This window comes from Calypte anna, chromosome Z, assembly GCF_003957555.1.
Source record: "Calypte anna isolate BGI_N300 chromosome Z, bCalAnn1_v1.p, whole genome shotgun sequence".
Lineage (NCBI taxonomy): Eukaryota > Metazoa > Chordata > Aves > Apodiformes > Trochilidae > Calypte > Calypte anna.
The window spans coordinates 65,139,802-65,156,536 of NC_044274.1; the positions used below are offsets into that span (position 1 = coordinate 65,139,802).

General features: G+C 43.5%; 1 protein-coding gene across 2 annotated transcripts in view; it reads right to left on the reverse strand.

Moving 5' to 3' along the window:
- The window catches only part of PALM2AKAP2 (PALM2 and AKAP2 fusion), a 264,854-nt gene that overhangs the window by 153,804 nt on the left and 94,315 nt on the right, over window positions 1–16,735 (reverse strand). The gene's annotated exons all lie outside the window — the stretch shown is intronic.

Genomic DNA, 16,735 nt, shown 5'->3' on the forward strand with positions numbered 1-16,735 from the left:
GGTAATAAAACACACAGACTGCTCAGAAAATAATTGATTTTTCTAGGCAGTGAGCATTCAGCATTCTCATTTCTCTTAATGGCACTTCCTTCAAAAGTTGTATTGATTGTTATTTGGGATACACTTTAATCAGGATTAAATTCTCCATTACTTTAACTTGAACCTCCTTTTATTGATGATTTATGCAGATGCAGAAATATTCCCTCTCTCTATTTTGATCTATGCCATCATTTTTATTATCTCACTTTTGATTAAATAAATATGTGCAACATGAGCTAAAATAAACACTTCTGAACAGGAATGGTTACCTAAAACTTGCTTTGCCTATAAAAAGAGCAGTAGCTACTCACAGCTATTTGGACCCTATTTCTGTGAATGTGACACACCAGTATTACCCAGTACTTTTGTTACCCATGGCTGCTTGCTCCTGCCTTGCTGCCACACTTCTCCAGTGAAGCATCTAAAGTGACATATTTTTGCTCTTTCCCAGCCCTGCGCAGCACAGGACTTCATTAATGCCTGCTGGATCACAAGGCAGAGGGCAAGGAGAAGGTGAGAGTGACAGCACAGGGAGGAGGGAGGGCTAGATTGTTCCTTTCAGGAGCTTTACAGCTTGAGTGGCTTGTGAAATTCCTGAGTCTAAATATAGATGCAGAGGGATTGCTTAAGGCACCCGCCTGAGAAATTATTCTCTGCTTTCTAATTGTGCAAGGATGAAAGATGTGTGGGACTTGCTGAGAATACTTTTCACTACAGGGAGGCAAGTGTCACAGCCTGGAGCTGTTGCAGATGGGAAAAGGCAGATTTTACTCTCCTGAAGTATGTGATTTTTCTCTCTTAAAGGCAACCTCCTCATCTTTATCTTGAAATGGCTTCACTGCAGTGATTTTAAAATGCTGGGAAGTACTGTTCCAATCCACTTACTCTTTTCTCCAAATTAATATAAAAATTAAAAAATGCAAAATGTTTTGAAAAGAAATATTTTGTTTTGCTGAAATGAAACAATTATATATAGCACGAATTTTCCCTCTTATGTTGTGCTACAGAGAGAAAGCTTTCAAAAGTACTTTCAGAAGCAGTATTAACAACAACTAGAGAGGAAAGTGGTGAAGACAGAGGTGCCAGGACTTAGAAACATGAGTGAGGTCAGTAAGAACACTCCTATGTGACACTGAGTAAGAATGCATACCAATTAAATCTATAAATCTAAATTGCCCTTTTTTCACTGAAGTCAGCGCAGGTAGAATAAGAGCCTTTCAGGCCCTGTGTAGAATGGGTCTTAGTTCCAAATAATCACAGGAAAAATACATATTATTCAGCCAGAAGGTATCTGTTATATATCACAGGGGTCCTATACCAAGCATTACTATCCACAGGAGGCTACTCTATACCTTCTTGCCCAGTTTTATACCACTCTCATCTGTTCTCTCTAGGCTTAAGGGCTGCTGAGGTACTGGGGTAACGGAAATACTCAAAAGCACAGTTTCCATGTGAGCTGTTGAATATCGATCAGTACTACCTAGGCATCACAGATCTCACTGAAAAATCACTTGCTTTGGGCTGCCTTTTTACATAGAGGCCAGCAATGCAAAAATTAAGATGAAAACCAAAGTTTGATTTGCTATCCTTATTATGCTATATTTGATTTGCTATCTATATTAGAGAGCTTCATACCATCACAATTGCTGACTGATAAGGAGAGCTGCCTTCTTTTTAGTAACAAGATACAACAGAGACTTGCAAATTTGGTCTAAAACCCCAAAATGCACTAATACCACACCTACTTTGATCAATATGCTTTAAATGGTTTAAACAGTAATGTATCAATTCAGAGTGCACATATAGGCATACATACAAAGTGCTTACATTCTTCCTGTGTAAACTTGTTAAATATTCAATAATGTTCTTTTCTTTCAACTCAGTTTAAAAAGGATGTGCCTTAATTGTTATTTGACACCTGGCAAGGAAACCTTGTAACTCCCTTGTTCCTGGCTTAGCAGATTTCAGTCTGCTGTTCAAAAGATGACAACAATAAAGCCAGTTAAATAAACAACTGCAATGTCTGCAGTGCTGTAGGTAAAATGTAAGGAAGAAAATGGAGATCCAGATGAGGCAGTAGTAGTGTAAGGCAGGCTGTGAGTATTGCTTCTTATTGGCCTAAGCAGTTACCTGATCACTGGCACTTGCTAAACTGGTTATACGAAGGAGAAAAAAAATGGGTGAGGGAGTCTGGAGCTGCTCTGTCATGAGAATGTTTTTTTTCACTGGATGTACACAGAGATCAGTATCCCTATCACAGAAAGAAACAGTGAGATTTTACCACTTATCAACCCAAGCCTGCCTTGCTCCTAGGCTCTGTCCTGCAGCTTTCTTTAATGGGTGGCTGCCATGAACACCTGAGGATGCAACAGGGTTTTCAGGAGAGCTGACACCAGCTGCCCTTTTGTGTGAGGCTGGTGAGCTTCCAGCTCATTTTAACAGTGCTGCCCCACGATGGGGGGGGAAGAAAAGATGAACAGCAGAAGGGATGCTGTCTGTCGGACAGAATTTTGCTGTCACTCAGAGCTACCCTGATTCCTTGGTTTGTAAGACTAAAGCTCAGAGCTGAAGTGGGAGATCTCTAGCCCAAGCTCCATCTCAAAGCAGGGTCAGCCATGAGATGAGACCAGGATGGTCTGTTGATGGCTTCTTACAGCTGGGGCTCAGATGGGGAAAAAAAAAAAAAAAAAATCAAGGTCACTTGCCAGCAACCTGTTTTATAGCCTATAGCTATAAGACACCACTAACTGCAAACTTCAGACCCGACCCATTCAGTACTGCAGGGAAAGGGGATTCACCAGACTGCTAAAGGAATTCTGGTCTGTGTGGTTGGTGGGATTTTGACCCAATCAGGTGACCACATGAGTGTAGACAGGGCAGGCAGTGTAGTTTCTCAAAGGACTGGAGGGGAAGCAGCAAATACATCCTCAGGCAGCACAGAACACTTTAATTTAGGTGATGAAAATGGGAGTTGAGAAGGAAGAAGGAAGAGAGTCCATCATCAGCAAATTTGCAGATGACACTAAGCTGAGGGGGAGTGTGGATCAGCTGGAAGGCAGGAGGGCTCTGCAGAGGGACCTGGACAGACTGGAGAGCTGGGCTGATTCCAACAGGATGAGGTTCAACAAGGCTAAGTGCCGGGTCCTGCACTTTGGCCACAACAACCCCATGGGGAGCTACAGGCTGGGGATAGAGTGGTTGGAGAGCAGACACACAGAGAGGGACCTTCGAGTTTGGATTGACAGGAAGCTGAACATGAGCCAGCAGTGTGCCCAGGTAGCCAAAAAGGCCAATGGCATCCTGGCCTGGATCAGGAACACCGTGGCCATCAAGTCCAAGGAAGTGATTCTGCCCCTGTACTCAGCGCTGGTGAGGCCACACCTTGAATACTGTGTCCAGTTCTGGGCCCCCCAGTTCAGGAAGGATATTGAGGTCCTGGAGTGGGTCCAAAAGAGGGCAACTAGGCTGGTGAAAGGACTTGAGCACAGATCCTATGAGGAGTGGCTGAGGGAGCTGGGGCTTTTCAGCCTGGGAAAGAGGAGGCTCAGAGGAGACCTCATCACTCTCTACAACTCCCTGAAAGGAGGTTGGAGCCAAGGGGGGGTTGGTCTCTTTTCCCAGGCAACTCTCAGCAAGACAAGAGGGCACGGTCTTAAGTTGTACCGAGGGAGGTTTAGGTTGGACATTAGAAAGAATTTCTTTACGGAGAGGGTGATCAGACATTGGAATGGGCTGCCCATGGAAGTAGTGGATTCTCCGTCCCTGGAGATATTTAAAAAGAGACTGGATGTGGCACTCAGTACCATGGTCTAGTAACTGCAGCAGTAGTGGACCAAGGGTTGGACTTGATGATCTCTGAGGTCCCTTCCAACCCAGCAAATTCTATGATTCTATGATTCTAAGACCTAAGAGGTGAAGAGGCCGGAGAATTTTGGTACTGTAGGGTGTGTACATGTGTGTTTAACACTCAGAACCCAGCAAATGTTACCTTTGGATGTACGGCCCTGTTTTGTGCTCCAGCCTGAAGGTGATAAATGCACCTTCTTTAGGTGAAGAATTTCCTCTTTTTCCCATGCTAAGGTGATGAAACACACATGCTTGGACTGTTATTTTCCTTCACTGATGAAAGGCAGAGGTTATTATGGCACAAGGTGACTTTACCTGGACTCAAGGAGGGACCCTGAGCAGGGTCCTGCAAGACACCCTCACAGATGGTGCAATCACACTGCTTTGCAACAGGAGCACACAAATCCATAGTAAGAACGTAGAACTGTGGTTGAGGAAAACAGCTTCTATTCAGCTAACTAGCTGTGAGAAACACATGGTTTCTAGAGATACCAGCATTTGGCTCTGCAGCTTTTTGCTTTTCAGGGTTGGATGGCCATAGCATTACAAACAGGAACATCAACTCAGGTTTATGGATCAATTCCTCTAGCTTGTGCTAGCTCTCCATGCTGGGTGGTATCAGAGAAATACTCATGTAATTTCTGCACTGAAGACAGAAAGGTAACAGAATTTATGTCTGCAGCATACATGCTAACATGGCAGTAGAAAAAGGAACATTCACCAGCAGTAGTAGGGAAAATATACAAGTATTGAGTACCTAAGAGGAAAACAGGAAAGGTCTAATTAGAGTAAACAGTCAAAGGGAAAAAGTGACGTATGTAGAGAGGGGGATGTCTCAGCTGTAAACTGATTATTTTGCTATTGCTTGACTCATGCCCCAAATCAATAACCAAGCGCAAAAGAGAACTGGCCAAAACCCTCCACCACAGCACCCTCTCATTCTCACTTCTTGGTTACTGTAAAGATTTTTGGGACAGCATATCATCTGTTAGCTCACTCAGGTTCAGAATAACTTTGGAAAATCAACTTGCAAGGGAAGGAATGTATGACTTTGAGTTGGGATGGGGAATGTGTTCTCTCTGTAAGGTGTGTAAGTATTGGAGTTATGCTCTTTGAACCAGCACAGCTAGAGAAGATATGGGGAACTGTACCCTTAATCCCAGTCCAGCACCTCAGCCCTTGACATGCTTCCTATACCCATACCAACTGCCAAGCACCAGCAACCTGGTTATAAGACATCATGCCTAAGAAACTGAAACCTATATGCCACAGCTGTGAGCAGTGCCCTTCATCTGCTGTTGGGGAGAGGAAAATCACTGACTAATGCTTGCTTTATTTTCCACTTTGGCTTAAGTTTTCTTAGCCAACACCTGCAGTTGTGCCAAAGCCTGTTGGACCACTGGTGGATGTCACTGTATATCAACAAAGAGCCAGTGATGATGGCAAAATTTTGCTTTATTTCAGGTCTGTTGCAGCAGCTGAAATGGGATTTCAGAGCTGAGTAAATCAATGCCTCTTAGTTTTGCCTTTCTGTGGAACTCATCCTTTTTGAATGGCTCACCCTTGAAGAGGGAAGCTGGCAGTGCCCTTCTTATGCTTTCCAAAAGGCTGTTGTTTACAGAGTGCAGCTGATAATTGAGAGTGGCAAACTTAATTAGCATCTTTGAAAAGGAAAAAACTCTCTGTGCCTTGAAGGAATACATTATCACCAATCAATGCTTGGAAATGAGATTCAGGGATGATGTTGAATGAGTTGGCCTGCTAGGCTGTATGAATCTTCCTGAATACACAGGAAACTAAATCATTCCCTTCACTAGAGTAAACGTTGCATCCAAGTATTATCTGATGAACCTGGAAAAAGGGGGTAAACTCTCTACAGTTCCCTTTGAAGTTGAAAGTAAATGTGTATACACAAATGCACAGAAAGAAAACTGTATATTGATATTTTGCATCTGCCTGGTGTAGTACCAGGTTAATCCCCTTCTAGATTAGACAAATCAGGGCCAGCAAGTCAAATACTGCATACAGGATTTCTTGAGCTAAACTTGATGAGCTGTCAAAGTGATCAATTATTACCCTGAGTGAGTTAGTAAAACATTGCCTGCTCAAGGTGTAAAGGCTTAGTGTTGAGGTAAAACAAATGCCTTGACCTAGAATTGCAGAACTTACACTACTGAGCCCTTTTCCTTGCCAAAGCAATGCTATGTTTGTGTATTAGTTTTGGTTGGTGCTTTGCCTGATTGCAGCATTAAATTTCCTAAATATGGGAACCTTCAGGGCTCTCTATAGCTTCTCTTCCTCCAGTTGGAATTGCTTTTTCATAACCTGCTTTTTCTCTATTTTAAAACCATGTCATCTCATTCCAGTATCATCTCCCCATATCACATGAATACACAACTTCTTGCCCTCATGACATTTACAGCCCAGACTCGTTTGTGGATTTTTACAAGTGTGAGCTCTCCAGGACCAAGTTCTTCCAGTCTTCTTTGTGTGGGAGTTGTCTTCAGCCTGGGTGAGATTGAAACCTTAAAAACTTCCCACTGATCCAGGAGAGGGCAGATCACAGACTGGAAATCAGTCTATCACCATGCTTTGGATGCTTGCCCTTATGGAGGAGCAGCATGTGGCTTGACCCTCCTTTGGATAATGGAGGTGGGGGTGGGGAAAAAACCCTGCTCTGAATCCAGTCCTCTGGCTAATGGCCAAAGATGAAAGAGAGAGCAGTTCACTTACTATCTTGCTGTCTGCTTGTGTTTTGATCTGAAAGCTCCTGTTAGTGTTCCTGAATAGGCTCCAGGCAGAATCTGAAACATCTAACTAATTTTATTTCCCATACTAAGTGAAGACCTTCATAGCTTAACCCACTCTAGCAGAGTCTGTCTTTTCAATCATCCAGCTCTTAGAGCACTTGTGTTCCATTTAACTGGAACAAATGTCCCAGTTTCTTGGCCTAGCCTTGTGAGAGGGAAACAAGTATTTAGGCTCTTGCTGTTGAAGGTGGTATTTATCTTTCCTCTTCAACATTACTATAATTTTCTTCTTCCAGCCCAGAGAGAGAGCAAGCCTCCTGGTCCAGTGTTCAAAGCATTAAAATAAAGAAAATTAAGTGAGAGCCACAACTGATTTAAAATGCTTGGGCTGCACATAACCAGACAGACAGATCTCTGTGTCTTGAAAGATGCACTGGAAAATTTACAGGACCTACACTGCAAGTACAAGGACTCATCATGTGTGCTTCACTGGCCAGTATCTGCTGGGATGGCAGAAGAAAGGCAGGGAAAATAAAATACCCATCTGAGAGAGGATTCTTGTGTTGTACTTTGTAATTGGAAGGTGAAGGTGCAAAGACTCAGGGATGACACTGAAGCCCAAAAAAACTTGCTTATGATACCACAGCATTAAATAAACTTGTCTGGACTAGCACCAGGAGAGCTGTCTAAAGGTTGCCTGAGGACACACAGTCTAGCAAACACACAAGAGCACAAGGGACAAACATGCCCACATGGCTTGTTGTAATGAAATCCTCTTCCCTCCTACGCTTTGCTTTGCTGCTGCCACTGAGGTGCACTACAGTGGGCTTAATGGGCATCTTGAGCATTGGGAACAGACTCCAGAAAGACCACAATGATTACAGTGAGACCTGGGGTTGGAGAGCATGTGTTAGAAGATGTGGTCCAGCTAAGGGAAGGTCACACATGCAGTTCCCCCCAGCTCAATGTCCATGTGTGCAGCAGCATGTACCCAGAGACTAGAAAAAGCAAAACAGGTAGGGACAGCCTTGTGAGAAACAGCTTGTTGGCACATTACAGCTATGTACATGTAAATTCATTCAGGTTCAGCAACAGATGCCAGCAGTTCAGAGTGGACTGCAGAGTGGACTGCATTATTCACATTTTGGGAGAGCTCCAAGAAAAGGAAGGAGAGCAGTGGGGGTTGCGGGGTGAGGTGGTGGCAGCTGAGTGCTCGTTCTTCCCTACTGCAGTAACACTGGCTACTGCAGCATTACCAGGACTAGAGCAGATGTATGACCAGAAATATCATGTGGCCTTGTGCAGCACCTGTACAACAGGCTGCCAAGCAAGGAGGATGTTTTTGTGTAATTCTTATACAAACCAGTGTACTGGGGAATACACGTGCAGTTACCTAGCAGCATTTACAGGGAAGGCAGGAAGCCTGGAAAAGGGTGTGTGCTTTATCTCCACTTTCTTTTTAAATGAAGGGAAGTGTTATAGTTTGAGTGGGCCACACTGATTTTACAGTGCTGATACAAGGACCAAGAGAGATGTCTTTAGGACTAACTCCCTCTTATCTTTTAATGCATGGAAGTAAGAAAAAAAAATTTTAAAATTACCAAAAGTATTTGCCCTGAAGAGATTTCACCTTCCTATGTGCAGAATGGGAATATACTTTTTGTCCTTGATTTACAATGTCAGCTGAGAGATGAGCTGCTAACTGTCATGGGGAGCTCAGGGCAGAGCATGACACCAAATTTGGACACTCAGGTTGCAGGAGCATAGCCATTAGCATACCCTGAAAGCCAAGTGCTGCAAGGTGGGCCATGTAACCTCCAAGTTAAGTGGCTGCCCACATCAGAAACTTCAGACAGACACTCAACTTCAGGCTGTTCATTTTCTGTACCTAATGAAAATTAAAGATGCTTCTGGAGTAACCACAGCAGCTATGCAATAAGTCTCTGCAAACTTGGAGTGGAAGCTGTACTGCACTGAAAGGCAAAACACATGGGAGGCTGTGTTTAAAGGCAGAGCCATCAGCTAGGGCTGGAGAGGTTGCATTGTCTTCTGCCTGTACCTCAGGTCACTGCAGCTTTTCCCTTAACTACCTGCTTGGGTCTCCTGCCCTTGGGCTGCAACACCTTAGGAACTGCTTTTTGTATTCCTGTTTGCTTGTCCCAGGGAGCTGACAAGGATTTGCATATGGAGCCTTGTGGAAAGCAGTGCTGCTGTAGTCCTCTGTCAGTCATGGGCCACTGCAGCGAAGGGCACAGGCAGAGGGGACAGTGCAAGAGGAGTGCTTGGCAGTGCTCCAGGACATTAGGATGTCAACTCTGATGGTGACCCAAAGTAGTGTTTGGGGACTTGGCGATGCTCTGTTCCTCAACAGTAGAACTCTACTGTACCTGAAGTGCCCACAGGACAAGGTCTTCCAACAAGCAAACTGACTACAGTTATTTCTGTGGATTACAGGATTCAGGAGCAGACACTGGACAGACAGTGCCTTAGAACTATGACAGATTTTCACAACTTGCCCTGAATCCAGCTTTGCTTTCTGGAGCTTCTCAGCCCTGGGTCCTTTGCTCTGCTTTTAATGCTTATTCCAGTATTTGCCATCCCTCTAGCCTTGTAAGTCAACCATAGGTGCATGCTTGGATCAGAGATAAGTGCTGCTGTGACTCCCTATCAGTTTCAGGTAATCAGGGATACAGTTTCCATGGACTTAAGCTATCTACTCAGCTCTGGCTCACGGGTACTGTCTTCTGATAATACAGCGTGGAAAACCACAAGACAGGGATACATGTCATAAGCCAGCCTTGTCCATCTACTTTTTGAGCTTTCCTTCATTTCCTCCCTTTCCTCTTGTACCTTCTCTTTCTGCTGCATCCTCTCTCAGTCCTGTGCTTCTGTTCTTCATGGATCCAGCCTCTTCATCTCCCTTTCCCATGCTCCATGTCTGTCCTGAAACCTCCTGCCCACCCTTACCCTGCTGAGAGTCCCCTCGTCTTTGCAGCCAGGCTCCATTCATTACTTTTCCAACATCAAATCCTTTTCTGTTAAAATATAGCCCTGTGTGTACTGTCTCCTTACCGTCCTTTCTCTTTTTCTCCTCTCTCCCTCATGTAAGCTAATGACATTCACTTCTGACCATGGAACCATCCTTCATATCCACAGGCTGGCTCTTGTGTTGCTTCTCCTAAAGGAAGGAGATCTTCAGAGCACAGGGGATCATGCTTCATGGTGACCAGTGGACTTCTCAGCTTTTTGGATCAAGTTAGTATGCAACTTTATAACTTTTATAAACATTACAGAAAGGGGGAAATTTAGAAACCAGCTGCACCTGATAGGAAACGGCACACTGCATAAGAGGGAGCCTATATGTGCTCACACTGCATGGACTTATACATTACATATTGTATTTTATTTTACATATACATGACATAGAGTATATTGTATATCTGCAATTCCCTAAAGATTATCACTGAGCTTCTGGAGCATTTCTGCTTCTCATGACCCCTGGGAAACGATGATACAGGCTGCACAAATGCAGAGAGATGCCTACATTGAGAGATGCCTGACCACGCTGCTGGGAATGGACATCTTGCTAGTGTAATGAATTTTCAATCTGTGTATAGAACTTACATCCAAAATGGCATGGGCAAAAGTTCACGGGTCCCCCAGAGTGAAAGGAGTTAATGGGCTTTGGAGGCACTTGGTAATACATTTTAATCCTGCATCTTTCCCTGAGCTGTGTCTGTGGTTCTTTTGCTCACAGAAAAGTCACAGGCCATGAGCCACAATGCTCCCAGGGCTGTGCTGATCTGCAGCTGTGACTGCCCTGGGTGCAGCTGTGACCTGGGATGTGCGTTACTCAGCCCCTCCCAGGGGACACTCAGAAAAGCTGTTTTGACAGTGCCATACAAATACCAGCAAGGATACATATGTCCAAACTTTCTGAGGGAAAAAACAGACTGGCAGAAAGTCTGTCATTTAACAGAGCCAGCAACTGACCTTCTCTGTAGCCAAACTACATACAGAAGAAGAAAGTGTGTGCTGCTGTTTTTTACCTTCTGGTTTTTTTTCCTCTGATGTAGCTTGCTGTGACAATTCTTTCCACTTGTCTTGGACCAAAGATTATGGGGGTTTTTTCAGTTTCAAGGATATAAAAAATTGTGGCATAAATATTATTCTTCCTCTGATGTACTTACTACTTAGATTGCCTAGAATGAATGGTAGTACAATGTAGCAATGGTTACATCAGTGTTTGCTTTCTTCTCCACAGTGCCACATGGTTCCTAGCAAACTCAAATCATCTTTAGGATAAATACTAGAGCCGAGAAAAAAAAATCACGGGTATTCCTAATTTTCTGTCTGTGTTGATAAGATGCCTAAGTTCTTAAATGCCATGAAGATGTGCACCAAAGTTTCACACAGGAACTCATTCCAAATTGTGCATTTCCTCTCAGAAATTATTTGAAATGATACAGAGAGCTATATACTATAATATCTCTGGTCTGACTGTTTGCAGAAGGTGTCTATCTAAAACACCAGCACCAGAAGGCACAGTTATATCAGACTGCTGAAATGCTCATTCAAGTCTATGAGAAGCTTAAGGCATGTTTAAGGAAAGTATATACTATTTGTTAATACTTACATTAGATATACTGAAATCCAACTCTAACCAGGAATACCCAAGAGCACACTCAAAAATGTTTTGATTTATGGATTTGCCCTAATTACATGCAGATATATGCACAATGTGTAAAAGACAAGCTTTTCCCTGTTACAGGATGCCTTTGTTTGTTTTTTTTTTTTTCCCCTCACTAGTAGTTTTTGTTTTCCTCGAAGTCCTGCACAGGGACCAGACTCCAATTGAATCTTCTCCCTTTGCTGAGGCATTTGTCTACATCCAGAGTAAATGGCAGCTTGCTCTCTAGTGCTCACAAACCAGGATTTCACTCCTTGAAGGTTTCCCATTTGGAGTGTTTTGAATCCCTCCCTGCTCCCATCACATGGGACTTCCATCAAGTTAGGCACACACAAATTACTCCTTCATATGGCAATCTGCTCATCACTGAAAAGGTGCTGCAGTTACTAGCAAGGCAGTACGGACAAAAAATAGAAATCATAGGCTAAAGTAGTGTTTTGTCTGACTATTTGCCTCCAGCAAATCATTGTCTCCATTTCCTTGATACAATACTTTTTATCAGTCTTACACAGTCCAATCATTCAACAGACTAAGCTTATTTGTAGATCTGTTAGCTGCTATCATTAATCACAGGTACTGGACATGTGAGCTTTCCATGATTTTGGTTCAACTTAGATGTGCTGCTAATGACTGCATGGACAATGGTGCAAACAAGGTATGGATTTATTTGCTTTCTGCGGTGGTGGCTTAAAATTTGCTGATTCAAGGAACATGGTGCTTACAAACCTACTTCTTGGTGTAAGATGTAAGTGCTGCTCAGTACTCTGTTCAAAGGTACCCTTGCTCACTGATTGAATACAGTCTGTGACTTAGTAGAAATGTAAATGAGCCCCAGAGAATGCAGACCGTTACACTGAAAATGTGAAAACCTGAAATAAATTATTATAATTGGTGTGATGAAACTTTCTTAGCACTCTGATGTCGTTAAAGCACAAATACCTTGCTCCCATTGAAAGCTGCAACACACAGGGATCCCATCTTTCTCCTTGGGACCTCTTATAACAAAGCTTTCTTTGCCTTTTCTGTCGTGCTTTAACCATGACTGCCTGAACCCCTAAGAATGCACATAATCCCTTGACAAAGGAGTTGCATGGCTGGTGCAGCTGACAGTGTGGCTCAGGCAATGAGCACTACTAGGTCCCTTTAAAAATTCCCCATATTATGTTCCCCTCACAAATACACAAATGGATTTCCCTACACTGCTTGCCAAGTGTGGCTTGGACGGCAGGGACAGAAAAAGAGCAGAGGGGCAGGAAGAGGAACACCCAGTAGGAGCTGTAACTTGTTTGTTTCTTCATGCAATTTCTTGGATTCAAGCTTTGAAAATCTGTCCTCTGTTGTCACTCACTTACAGGAACTCATGGCCCATTTTTTTCAGTGTGAAGGCTGACATGAGGCAAGGAACATGTCCTGTGGTGACAGACTGTCCAAGGGGAGCAATGAGGAATGCACCAAGCTGCTGCCACCCTGAGCATGATGATGGCAGCAACACGACCCTGCTTCATCCCTCTGATCTACCTTAGAGCTTTTGTGTTTTGTTTATTTGTGACTGGCAGCAAGCATCTTACAGCCCCAGAAAGCATTCCAGCAAACATAGGTTCACAGGGGAGAAGTTTTGCCCTTGTGGGATAACTCCAAGGTTATCCAAAGTGCTCCTACTGAGGCAAATCAAGCCAATCAGGAAGCCCCCAGAAAAATGGGCTGTGCTCAGTTTGTTGTTTCCACCCTTAACATTTCCTCCTATTGTTCTTGTCATTTTCTCTGAGTGTCCACTGGGCTGGTGGGTGGTGCTGCTACTTGGGGAGCCCTCTGGTCCTCTTGGGCACATGGAGAGATCTGTGGTTTTCCTTTCACAGGTTCCCAGAACAAATTCCTGGCATAGAAGTGCAGGGAAGGTGGTGGCTGTATCACTGTGACCAAACCAAAGTGCTTTTTCATAGAATCATAGAATCATAAAATTGGCTGTGTTGGAAGGGACCTTGGCTGTGCTCTGCTGGGCAAGAATGAAATCATGCCATAAAATGATGAATGAGCTTTAGGTCAAGGAATTGCTAGCCACTCCAGGAGAAGCAGAAGGTGGGGGCATGGAAGCAGCAAGTCCACAGTATCCTGGGATTCACGGAGATCTCTAGAAAGCTACAGAGATATTGATCATACTCTAGAAACAGAAATAGACTGTTCTCATTTTATCTCAGCCATCCAAAGGCTGGTTTTCTCTTGGCTTGAGTTTAGGAAGTCATCTACAACTGGTCTAAACCCATGACACAATTAGAGAACCAGAGGAGCAGTAACTACATAGGCCTCCCAGGAAAATGCCTGTATCTCATTTTTTATTTTTCTGAGTTTCACCATTGTACTTTTCTATAACCAGATGCACCTCATGAGTTTCTGTTTACAGTGGGAAGGATTGAGAAGAGCTGGATGTTCCAATCTCATCTGGAAATTACACCAATCCCATTCCTAGACTGCCACTACCTGCTCAGGTAATCACTAACACATCTTTGATTTTCATCTATAGTGTAAGGCAACTTCCCAAGCTGTGGAGAAATTGTGAGACTGTATTTGTACAGGGCCAGCACCTGTAAAGTCTGCAGAGAGATTCCTGGAAGTGATGTGTCATGTCTGAGCTGTACTGGTGAACAGAGCCAGTTAAGCAGCTGGCTGAATGAAGAAATGAGCAGGAAAAATTGCTCCAAGATTGCTCAGGGTTTATTTTCCAACCCTTTGCTTCACATTACCTATCATCAGACACACCTGAGTCATTGCTGTCTGATCCCTCACAGTGCTGGAGCGTGAATTAGAAAAAGGAGAGTAAGTTTAATAACATGATGTCCTCCTTTTTATTTTCTATGATGGACTGAATGACTTATGTGAAGTTGGAACAAGGCACGATTTTAGCTGTGGGAAGCTGCAAAGTTTGTCTTGACTTGGCTCTGTGTGTTTGTGGTAGGAGTCAGCTGACAGCTTCCTGCCTGCATGGGTCTCAGGCGGCTGAAATTCTTGACCCCTGGACTTCCCAAGAACCACAGAGCTTCCAGGTCAGGATAATGCAGACATCTGGCCTGATTTGGTTCAGGGGAACCTAGAAAAGGGATTATTTCTTTCTTAAGATAACCTTTAAAAGCATGCCAAGGTCTATGTCTTGATGGTTGGACTGAAGCTGGCTGTAGCAAAGAAATGGCAGGGGACTGCATTTTGGAGAGTAAATACCTTACAAGACAACGTCCTAGTCACGTAACAGTGTGGTAAACCCCTACTTTCCAATAAATTTCTTTGCACTCTGTGCACTATACGTTCTGCAGCAAGCTGAGGAAAGCCAAGCTTAGTCTGATGGCTAGAATCCTTGAGAGAAGTTGGCCAGCTGTAGGGAGGTGGTTTGTTTTCTGTGTTTCAGTGGATCCAATGACTATGCAAAACATCCTCCCAGGGGTCCCTTTGCCTGTGCAAACAATATCTACACCTGGAAAAGGGGCAGTAAGGGATGGGGTAGTAAAGTGAGCTGGTCCATGTCACATCTCTGTGAATGCCTGCTATGTAACCAGGGAAAAGAGGACAGAGTTTTTCTGGGCATTCCTAAAGTCTACATGGTTTATTTTGTCTGGTTTTGAGTGTCACAGTTATCTTAACTCTCAGGAATCCTAGCTGAGGAGAAAACCTCAGTTGAGTCTTGGTAAATTTGTGAACATTCTTTGTTTTACCTGTATGATTGATGCCTCATCTTCTTTCTGCGCTCACTATGTTTTTATGGTGGTATTTAAACAAGGCACTTGGGTAAATCAAATTCTTGTGAGTATGGGTAATAATAAATGTGTGACTATTGTGAAAATCTGCATGGGTTTACAGCACTGACAGAACATTTTTATTTGCTTTATCTAAAATTTCATAACAACAGAAGACCAAGGGCAAAAGCTTCACAGATGCCCATATTCTTGAGAAGTTTATGTCCCATATCCCAATATACTTCATGCAGGCAAGTGTGAAGACCCTGTGGGCATGGCAGGTTAAAGTTTTTAAGTTACAAAAGATGCAAGTAAGCACCTTTTGGAATTTACAGAAAAGCTGAAAAGTGATATTGATGGTCTTGAAAATGGGATGTAGGTACTTATGAAAGTTTGTCTCCTGTGATTTCACTGACAATTGGTGTGGAAAAGCCACTTGCCCACTGAAATTGTTTAAAGGAGCTTAATCTAAGCTTATGGCTGAAGTGACAGGGTAGTAGATGACAGAGTAGTGCTCAGTCTTGAATCTAAGGGAAATAGGCATTAAACTGTAGGTGTGTGTACAGTCCCAGTGGTTTGAAAAGACAAATTGATACACTTCTATTGAAGTATATGTTGAAGTGTCTCTTTGACTCAAGGCTTAAAGGATAACCAAATAATCTTCCAAAACCAGCTCAAAAGTAGGGAAATTGTCCCAGTGTTTTGGAACATGCACACTAAAACTGAAATTAAACTAAAAAGGCCTTATTTGAAATAAGTCATAGAAACTGAGAGCAGCAACAATGTTCTGGAAGCTGAGATGGCATCAGCTACATAACAACTACCAATAAATGAGAGCAGTTGGAAGTGCAGGCTGCCGAGATGGATGGCCAAAGGGCTGCCAAGATAATCACTAAGCACCAGATGGACACCACCAACTCTCTAAACACTTTCTCCCTCATTTGTAATTAACCTCATTGGTGGCTGAGCTCCCTGGCTCTGCCTGTGGTTCTCTGCTCTGCTGTTGGCAGCCCCTTTGGGGTACACCCTATAGCCAGTGTGCAAACTACTGTCAGCATAGCAGTCCCTGCAGGAGCTGTGGGTTTGCTGGTCATGCCCTACTTAAAATTTGCTTCATTAGCATTGTGAAACACCCATGGCACCATTTCCTCCCACTCTCCTTTACTTTTTAATTTATTTTTTTTGTCTTCTCAAATTCATGTCAGCTGTGTGATGACTCACAGAGAGGCATTTTGTGTTATTGGTATGGGACTGCTGATATTTTCTACCTTATACAATATTAACACAGGTAAATAGGTAGCTCCCTGGCTTTTCCTTGATGATGCAAATAGAAACTGAGTGCTTTCAGGGCCTTCTGACTGCAGGACTCCTGGGATCTCCACTTGTTGCCCCACTGCATGTCTCCTGCTGTGTGTTTGGGATTTGTAGCACCAAGGTCAGAAAGTCCTCTTGCAGTCCTTCTGCATTTCCTTGTTCCTGACTCCTTCACTGGCATGTTCTCTTTGGGAAGTACCAAAATATGGATGCCAAGAAATCCTTGTAAAGGTCAGTATCTGAAACACAGGAACCTGGGAACAACCTTGTGCTGCTCTTTTTTGGTTGGTACAATTGCAAGTGTAAAGGAGTCCAACACTCAGCTGAAAAAAAAGATCCAGGACAAAGATGGAGAGTGGTTTTCTCTGACAGCACAT